We start from the raw sequence: 10,387 nt of genomic DNA, 5'->3' as shown, positions 1-10,387 counted from the left end.
CAGAATCTATTGTCAGATGAACCACATCCATGAGGACAACCAGCATGGCAGAGTGACTGCAAAAGCACCAGGAATTCAGTCCCTGGTTGCATATTTAATATAAATAATAATATCAAATAATCACTGACTCCACAGCCAGTAAAAATCTTTAGTGATCTCAGAGGGATCTTAGGCAAAGAACCTTCATTAAAATACAAATGGTAACAAGGAGGAAAACTGAACTAACTCTCTGAATCCCTAAATCTCATATCCTGGTTGCTTGGAGTTTTTATAGACTTTAACTCCATAATATTTCTTAGGCACCACTTTTCCCATCTTCCCATACCAAACACCCTAAGCTGGGCTCAGCATCCTTCATTTTGATTCTGTTTTCTCTGGTTTTGCCTGGCTCATACTCCTTCATTATGATGTGCAAACCTCATAGTTTCTCATCTATGCTATGTCCCCAGCATTACACATTCTTTTACTGACCTTTTTCATTTTCTTCTCTGCACTTTCCAAAGTTTATCTACCAACAATGTGGATTTTAAACTGGGGCAAGTTCAGTGTTTTCATCTACATTTATATAACACTTATGTGCTCAGGGGCTTAACAAAAGACTAGAGCTTCTAGTCACTACAGAAAAAATAAAATACTAGCAAGATATATTGAATCTTGCTAGTTCAAGATTCTCTTACTGGTTCAAGAATTTCTTTAGATGTGCTCATTATTAAGTAGGATTTACATTCAGTCTTTGATGAGTTCTGTGCTAAGTACTGCTCATTGTGAGGCACAGGAGGAATGCCAAAAAGAACATAATAAGAATCTGCATTAACACCAGGCATCCTGACTCCTACCTGTTTTTCTAAAGCAACAGACTCACCTAAAAGAAATGAAAGCAAGCAAGCTCTAAAACACTTAGAAACACTGAGCTTTGTCTGTGAAGTGTTTAGTGGCTAAGCTGAGTGTATACAATAGTGTACATCTATTTTCCCCCCTGCAATATTGATTTTTAAGGCAATGAAAACATTTTGTGTTCCACTGATCAATGCCTCCTGATTATATTGACTTACTGTGCAGCAGCTCTGATCCTCCTTTTATTTCTGCCCTTTTAGCCATAAATTCTTTATTAATTTTCCAGTTACATGTAGTAGCATGGGAACTGAGATAGAAACTGTAAATATGTGAAAAATCTCGTTCATCATGATAGGAATGAAAACAGCTTCAGCCCCATAACTTCCCTGAGTGGTGCAATGTGAGAAACTGAAGAATTCCAGCCATGTGCAGGTTTTTGAAGGGCATATCTGACTGCCCACTTACTCTATTAATTGAACTGCCCCATTTGGAGCGTGGCTGCTGCACACTAAGGAAAAATGGCCTATTTGCTGTTGGTGTGATGCGGAAAAAGGAGCAAGGAGCTCTGTTCCCATCTATTCTTGTAAAAAACTTGAGTGATTGCTCTGAAGTCACAGCTTTTTTCTGAGTACACAGTGGCACTCCACTCAATTTAATTTATTCCATTTTGACACAAATTATTTCTTGCTGCAGTTTCTTGTGACACTTTGCTGTTAATGTTCCCTTCAACTGAGTGAAAGGGAGGTTGATTGTCCTGAGATCAGACTGCTGTTAGGAAATTTAACTGCTGTTAAGAAGCTTTTTGAGATGAGCTGTCTCTGAGAAGGTCCATGTGCTTGAGCACTGCAGGCAGCCTGGCCTGGAGACCCAGCTGTCCGTGCTTCTCTTGCAGCAGATGCCCAGCTGAACTTGCCTGCCTGTATCCAGGAGCATGCAGATGTTCTGTTAAGGTACAAAGAGGCAGATGGAAATGGCACTACCAGCATTATTCAGGTTTTCCTTTATCTGGAGTATCCAAGACCTGGACGACCCAGGCCAGAAAGAGCTGATTGAACAGCAAGAGTATTGAGGAAGCTCAGTAAAAAAAGGGTCATGTCTTGAATCATTTCAGAGACAGCCAGAAAACAACTATTTTTAATGGCTGAGTAGTGCAAGTTAAGGTTTTTGTATTAAGGATACATACAAGTCTGAAGAGGGGGAATGGAAGTTATTCTGGACAAATTTTGAAATAGGCTCTCTGTACTCTTGGGGAGTGTATTTGCTGCATTGCACCATCATGCACTGGTGGTCCCAACACACAGCATATGCTGGACATGCACTTCCCAGCAACAACAGTCACATGGGTGGATCTTTCCTTTTCTTCTGTTTTACCTATCTTTCATTTCCCCCCTGCTCATTTCTTTTCTCTTGTCTTTCCTTTTATATGTAATTCCCTCTCCTACATACTTAGACTCTCTCTGCTCCCTGAGATGGCATCCTGCTAAGCCCACTTTTCCCCCTGCAATGGCAGCACTCACATCATTGCCTCTGGGGACACTTGCACCACTACCAAGAGACAGAGCTTTGGGAATAAGCCCCATCACTATCAGTTACTCTGTGACCCCACGGTGGCACAGCCAACCCTCTGCAAAAGCACCTTCTGGGGTGAGGAGAATGATCCTGACACCACACCCAGTGAGCTCTGCCCATCCAACCAAGCATTATCCATTGCTTGCTGGTGTGTACCTATGTTCATCTGATTTATTACAAAGCTTGTTTTATTTAATTATCTGAGTGGTTTGCCCATGGACAGCATTGTACCAACCCCAATGTTTTCTACAATAGCAATGGACTATGACCTGTGGCCAAGGGTTGTTTGTACTCTCAACACAGAACAACATTGTCACTATCCAATATTAAAATAATTAGAGGTTGTGCTTTCGTTTTGCTGGTTTCATGCAACAATTCTTTCTGGTTTTGGCTGAAAGGCATTTCTCATCCATATGTTTTGACATTGGGGTTTGCCCAAGAATGTGCTTAGGGAGAGGGTGAATTAAGACCTAAAAGTAACACTGACTGGAAAATGCCCCAATTTACCTGAGCAAACAGAGAAATCTTATTGGTGATCCTTCTGGCTTCCTCTCTTACCCTGAACTGCTCCAGGTTTATTAGGAAGTCTTCAGTAATGAAGAACAAGTACTGGGAATATGCTGAAGAAATATGTGTTTTGTCAAAAAATGCTCATTGTATTTTTTACAAATGTTTGACACTGTCAGGAGAGAAGGTTTCTGTAGTCCAGAGTGCTGATTTTGGCCAGACTGAGAGATGTAGCTAATCCAGGTAACTTGAAAGAGATTACAAATTTCCATTCCATGCTGAGGCACGTGGGTCAGTAACTCCCACCAGAATGAAAGAAGAGAACAACACCCAGGAGGTCAGAAGTGACCATTAAGTATTCTGTTATTGCAAGGGGCACTGTCCACTCGTTCACCATCTCCATCTGGTTTTGTGCCAAAAGGAAAATCAATACTAGCTCTGTGTGCGTAGTTGTGATGTTTTGAACATACACATGAGGCCAGGTTTGTCGCCAGAATTACTGCTTGCAAGTAGAAGTGCTTACTACTTACTTTGCCTGTTTCAGAGAAATGAATATATGTGGAAAAATTGGATAAGCCTTTGGAAATACAGATGGTTTTCAGATCCTGATATTTGTTTCTTTCCAGCTGATGCTGGCTGGTTGAAGAAAGGACAATTCATCCCTTTGCTGACTCCAAAGCTGTTAGTTGTTTGCATCCATTGTGGGACAGGATAGTATTTAAAATCTTCACATACGTAACAGAAGGGCCTGAGGCAATTAAGTCAATATTTCTCTAAATGGGAAGTGCTTTCGGGCATTTCTTAGCCCTTAGCATGGGTTTCTGAAAGCGATTCTCTGCTTTCACAGACAAACACACTCCAGATTTTCCCAGAAACTAATCAATCTTCATCTTCAAATTATTTATTCTTTACTATGTCCACTGAAAGGCAGATTCAAGGCTTTTTTGAAGGTGAGGGGACATTGAGGAAAGTGGGCTGCAGGCATTTTTTTCGTGTGCAAAATTAGGCAGACATAATTAAAGTCTCTTTCTGAAAAGGGGCGAACTGTCTGTCTCCATCCTTGGAGATATATAAGTTCCAGTCCTGGAAATATTCAAAAGCTGTCTGGGCATGGTAGCTGCAGGTAGCACTGCCTGAGGCGGCATGAGGAAGAGATTAGAATACAAGATTTAAAAAAATGAACAAACCATCTGGAGTATGCTCATGTCATTCCTTGGTGGTGTAATCCATTTCTCATATTAGGTGTGGGCCTGAGCTGAGCTAAGGGCAAGAGCTGCATTAACTCAGTGATGATGGCAGGACTCCAGAGGCTGGGAAAAAGGCAAGAATTCCAGGAAATGATTAGAGGGAAGATACTGGGTGGAGACAGGATCATAAAAGAGCTAGGTGAGAGATGAAGCCACATGCATTGCCAGAACAAAAGCCTGGAGGGGCCTCCTCCAGGGGACACATCTCTCCCTGTGCAGTGCCGGGGCTTTGTGCCTGTGTGGCTCCCCTGCAGTGGCACAGAGGGACAACGACCCACGGTGTCCATGGCCATTAGAGGGAGCTTGGAGGAGCCCAAGGATGAAATGTAACTCTGGAAAGCAGAAGCAGTGTATGGAAGACAGCTGGTTCAGCATTTTAAACCTATTTTTAATGTCCTAGAGATGCTTAATGAGATAAGGAGGCATTTCCCTATGATCTCCAAGAGATACAGTTGCTTCTTCCTTGGGAGAATTGCTTTTTGAAAGACGCTGGGATTCTTTGAAGAATAGTTCAATAGTTTAATTAAAGCACATGTCTGGTGGTGTCTTCCATCAGGCATCCTCATCCCATGATGAATTAAAAAAAAAAAAAATCAGCTGATTTTGTCTTCAGTAGCTGCTATTAAATGGACTGGATGCTTCTACTTGGGCAAGAGTTAACAAGAATACAATTTGAATTCATACAGCAGTCAGAGGAAGGTTCAGCAATTGCTGGATTCACCCAGGACATTGCAGGTCCAGCCACAAGCTCATTCCACTCACGGGCTGAAACAGACCCTGAAGGAGGTGAGGGATGCAGATGCCTGACCCCTGGTACTCCTTGACCCACGATCTGCTTCTGCAACACTTCACACTCTGAAGGAAAGGTGTGATGGCTCAGATTGGCACATTTCATCCCAGAGCATCCCACTGCAGCTATGCTACTGGTCTTGGTCATGTTTCCCACTGCCTCCACTGAGCCAGCCCTTTCACAGTCATGTGTGAGAATGTTCAGTATCTGTCTGGAACCCACCTGGGTTTTTTTACTTCTGTATCTGTCTGTCTGTCTAGTCAGGCACTAGATAAAGGAACAAATTACCGTGGAGCATCTCATCACTGCATGTAAGCTCCTCCTAACATCCAGCCCCCTGGCACTTTGAGGAGAATGAAAACTAATTGTTAGAGACTCGCTGGGTACACGGGAGGGAAGAGGGAAGAGCTGTCACCCAGCCCATGCTCACTTCCTTCCTCCTGAGCAGTTGATTGACAGCAACCTGTTACCACCAGGAATTTGTTCTACCTATCCAAATATTTCAAATTGTTCGTGGATAGTTTTGGCTTCTTCTTTATTAATGAAATATTTTCAGTGCTCATGGCTGCGAAGAAAAATTTCAAAGCTCGATTTGTTAAAAAACTAGAGGGCAAACAAGGAGAGTTTGCATTTGCTACCTTTTTTATAAAAGACTTTTCTATTTTTGAGATGCTGACTTGAGATTTTTAAATACCTCAGAACACTAATATTGTGCTTTCTTTGGCTAACAGGACACTTGTAAAAAAGCAGGCGTTGCGAAACCCAACCCGTGTGCGGTAAGTCACTACATGCATCGCTCTTGTCTGGGTTTGGGCTCCCTTCGCCGCTCTTTGTCTGGGTGATCTGGCCGGTGAGATTAGGAGCACTGCAGGGCAGGGAGGATCCCCGTCTGTGTATTTGCGCTGTGTCTTGACACTTGTAAAGGAAGCGAGTAATCATCACTCTTGCTGCTTTCATGTCTCCTTGCACAATAGAAATAATTAATAGTAATAGCAGTGCTTTGCCTATCTGCGGCCCCTTTCATCTGAAGACCTGAAAGTGCTTGACAAGCATTAACTAAATTAGCTTCCAAATACCTGGAGAGGGAGTCAGATGTAATCATCCCCACTTTTAGATGAGCACACAGGAGGAGAAGCTAAGCTAACTGAGTGCTTACAGTTAGTCAGCTGAAACCATGTTTCCTCCATTGGGGGAGCTTGCTCAGCACTTAGGAGGCTTTTAGAGGTATCCGAGGTGGTCCACTTTTAACTTCCAAAACTTACAGGCTGTGGAGCTATGTGATCTGCCCAGCAGGAGCTGGAGGATGCATGTAAGGCACTGTCATTCATGAAGTTTACCATTTGAACAACTAACATGGACTGGGAAGAAAGGAACTTCTGCTGACACCGTGCTGGCAAAACCTGAGTGACTCTGAATTAGTCCTGACTTTAGAAATGTAAGTGGCCCTAGGCACAGAAACACTTCAGCTTGGATCCAGGGGTGGTGCAGCCAGGTTTGTACCGTGCTGCCTTTCACTTCAAAACCCTTTTGGTGGCAAATTTGATCAGCCAAATTTGATCACATATACAATGTGTGGTCTTACCCCTGCCACCCTGCCACTGTGGCCCTGCCACAGTGTTCACAACTCTTTCTTGCAAAGAAAGATGCTGACAGTCAAATTTGACTCAAATCTGGAGTCTTAAATAGATCTCTGTTAAAACAAGAGTGCTCTGCAACTCCCAGGACTGTACTCAGCAGAGGAAAGGAAGAAATTCTCAGTATCAGCTATGTAAGATCAGTTACTGACATGAAATTATAAAACGAAGGCAGGTGATATTTTGAAAGACCACAGCAAGCTCTTCAAAGTGGTAACTGAGCTAGTGGACAAGAGAGGTTTCTTTCCATAGACTATGGAATTTCTAATGCTGCTGAAATTATTTTCCTTTTTAATATCAGACCTGAAAGGCTTCCTTTCCAGGAATGGTACTCAGGCTGTAGCAGAGGCTCAAATAGGAAGTATCAGAGTCACTGAGGAACAAGGGCTGCTCCTTATTGCAAAACTTTGTAGACTCAGATGAAAGGCACTAATATTGTTGGCAGCATATCCCATAAATCACATGATTTCACTGTGGGCAATCATCCATGTTTCCACAAGGTTGTGACATTTTCCACATTTTCTCCTTTCGAGCCAAGAAACTGGCCTGAAGTTGTTGTCTGGACATCAGGTAACTCCTGTCAGCTCTTCCACTTCACATGGCACCCTCCCATTTAATCAACAGACACTAAGCAAAATGTCGCAGTCCTGCTTGGAATATGGAGCTTAGTATCAGTCTTGGGGATGGGTAGCCTGTCAGAATTGAGTTTGCAACAATTTGAAGCCACTTGAACAGAAGCAATCACATCAGTTCTTTCTTTTCTGCTCACAATGTTCGATACTTTCTTTTCTTCTACCTGCTTTGAATAGTCCTGGTTAGGTTTCTAGTGCTGGGGTTTATTACCTCAACTCCCCTATTTACCCAGAGAAAAAATGAGGCAATGATCTCATAGGAGGAAAACAAAAGGGTCACATTTCCTCTAGAGTAAGTAAGTAGGTCAGTGCCATGAGATGTGATGGAAGAGGATCCCATGGTGCCTACAGGGTGACTAGAGGAGGCTGGACAGGCAGCACAGCTGCCTGGAGGAGAGCTCAGGCGGACCTCAGCACTGGCCCTCCTGCTGGCAGGCAGCAGAGGTGTGTGTGAAAGAGTTTCACCATGCAGCCTGTCACAGCATCACTTCCACAAACACTGGAAGTCCAGCAAGACCCTGATCTCCACCAGCCCCGCACTCAGGGGGCAGCCTGGGGGCCAGGAGGGCTGTTGCCTTGCTCCCAGCTCTGGACAGTCCCTTGCTTCATGAGCATCTGGACATTGAGTACACTTCCTCCTTCCTCATTTGAATAATAGGGTTAATAAACATGTTCTGTCCCACAGTGCTGATGTAATGCTAAGCTCTTTCATGTTTGTTGAGTGCTACAATGCCACTCCATGGAAACTCATAAATAATGTGCCTTGAAGTTCTGTCGAGGTATTAACCTTGTTTTAACAGTGCAGATTTACATGAGTTACCACGCACAAGAAGCTTCTCTTAATTAGGATCAAAACTTACTTTTTTTAGCTTTGTTTTAATGGCTCTTAAGGTTGACCAATTTTTACTTTCCCAGCCTATTTGGCAATTTATTGTAAACTCTTCAAGCTTGCAGTTCCTTTTACACTCTTCAAATTGAAATAACTTTAAGGTTTTTTACAAATGTATAATTGGCTTCTTTGAAATCTAAATTAATCTATGTTATCATACTTTTTTGGTGGTGTGAGAGATACTGGGTTTGGCTCAAAGCCTTGACAGAAAATAAAGGATCTGTGTGCTGCTTCTGACACAACAAAGGCCCTTTGTTTCCATTTCACACCTTGCCTCAAGTTTTGTCAACAGCTGGTAACATACCAAAGTAGCTGTTCTGCCAGGGGACTGTCCACACAGAGATGTACAGATAAAATTATTCTGTGCTAATGATCTCCAGACAACCGCTGTGGTAAATGCCCAATTGTGACCCTGAGCTGGTGGCATAGACTGAGCCCAAATGGCTGGAAGGCAATGCCAGAGAGCCATGCAGGCTCTGACGTGGGAATCTGGAGGGATGGGTTCAGTTTCCATCCTGCCACAAAGACTTCTGTGCAGATGTGAGTCAGGTTCACCATGTCATGTGTAATATGGGATATAGCTGCACTTCTAATATCTTCACTGATAGTAGATCCTTTTTATTCTTGGAGTTTCAGCAGCTTTTTTGTCCTTCTATCTCCAACAGTTTCAGTTCTCAGACTTGGAATACTCCAGGAAAATGCTGTGTGTGCCAAGGAAGCCTTTCTCCCCAAAGTCCTATTCCAAACTCCAAACAGAAAGTGCAATAGAAAACAGTTTTAAGTGATATACAAAGAGACTTTTACATTTAATGTGTGTTTGTCTCTGGAAAGAATGGGATAACTGATGAAGGGAGAGGATGTCTTGGTTGAAAGGCTGATGCAAAACTTAGGAGGGTTCAGTTCCCAGATGTATCACAGACACCCTCTGTCACCTTGGGATAGTCACTGCAGGCCCAGCTCCAGGGCTGGTGGCAATACTAGCTGAGGGTAATCTTATGCTGGAAACTGAGACCAATTCCCCAGCCTAGATTGCAATGGTGACACAAATCAACACAGCAGAGACACCAGGAAGAATCAGCTATGAGTGGGAACTATTACTATCAAGAAGAAGCAGAGGAAGCAGAGCAGACAGTCACAGAGTAGACAATCTGCATGAACATCAGCTCATCATCTGCTCAATGGAGAATCAAAGCTGGGCTTCAGTCCTAGGCAGCTTGAATGAAGTGCTCGTCTATGATCTAATGTCAAGGAACTGACAAAGGTCAGCACATCCATCATCTCTCTTCTTTGATCTTACAGCCATCACGAATGTTTTAGTTTGATCACTAACGTTAGTTAGCGCAAGTCAGGGCTTTAGTGCTCTAACTTAAGGTAATTCTTGCAATAATTCTTGATTTACTTGAAAAGAAAACTCTATTGGTGATGCTTTGGGGCTCATTCACAAACTGGTGTTCAAGATGTCCTTCGGTCCTATGAACATTGCTTCTCATTGCAAAACTTTGAAACCCGGCCATGCTCTAATTTTAGCCTTCAGAGGGACAGAAAGTCTCAGAGTGACCAACAGCCAACCCCTTTGCTGAAAGGATCCTGCACAAAGTGACAAATTTAATCCCATGAGCTCACTGCTGGAAGGGAGCTTCCCAGAAATTTTCCTGATGCAAGGGCAAAACAGCTGTTCTTTCATCTTTTTCTGAGTCACGCCCACAGCACCTCCCCGGAATGCAAATGTACCTGGGTTTAATGATGTGACAAGGTAATTAAGTGTTAATGTGTGGATGCAAAGGGTATACAAGTTGCCAGATCTAAGTGCTGAAGCCAAGCTAAGGCGTTTACCAGACTTACAACACATTGCTGATAAAGGGTGCTAATGTCTATACATTATTCCTGTTACACAAGTAAATTTTACAGTAATAGACAAATAAATTAACTTCATATTTGAATTTTAAAGAGGTATTCTAATAAGAAAGCAGCCAAGAACCAATTCTAGGTGCGTGAGAAGCAATAGAAAAACTAGGACATAGCACTATTATTATTTAAATGACTATAATGCAGTCAGATGCCAGCTCAGAATTGGACACTCCTCCTTCGTATTCCCCATTACCCCAATGCATTTGTGTTATATTAGTCCACCTATACAGAGATTTAAACATAAAACAGAATTTTTGAGTTACAAAAAAGCACACGGACAGAAAATCATAATAACACTGTCTAGATTAAATTGGCCCTGTACCCAGTCCTTAAATATCTCTAATGGTATGCAAATGGCTGATTTAATCTATTGAACT

This window comes from Zonotrichia leucophrys, chromosome 1, assembly GCF_028769735.1.
Source record: "Zonotrichia leucophrys gambelii isolate GWCS_2022_RI chromosome 1, RI_Zleu_2.0, whole genome shotgun sequence".
Lineage (NCBI taxonomy): Eukaryota > Metazoa > Chordata > Aves > Passeriformes > Passerellidae > Zonotrichia > Zonotrichia leucophrys.
This window is presented reverse-complemented; position numbering follows the sequence as displayed.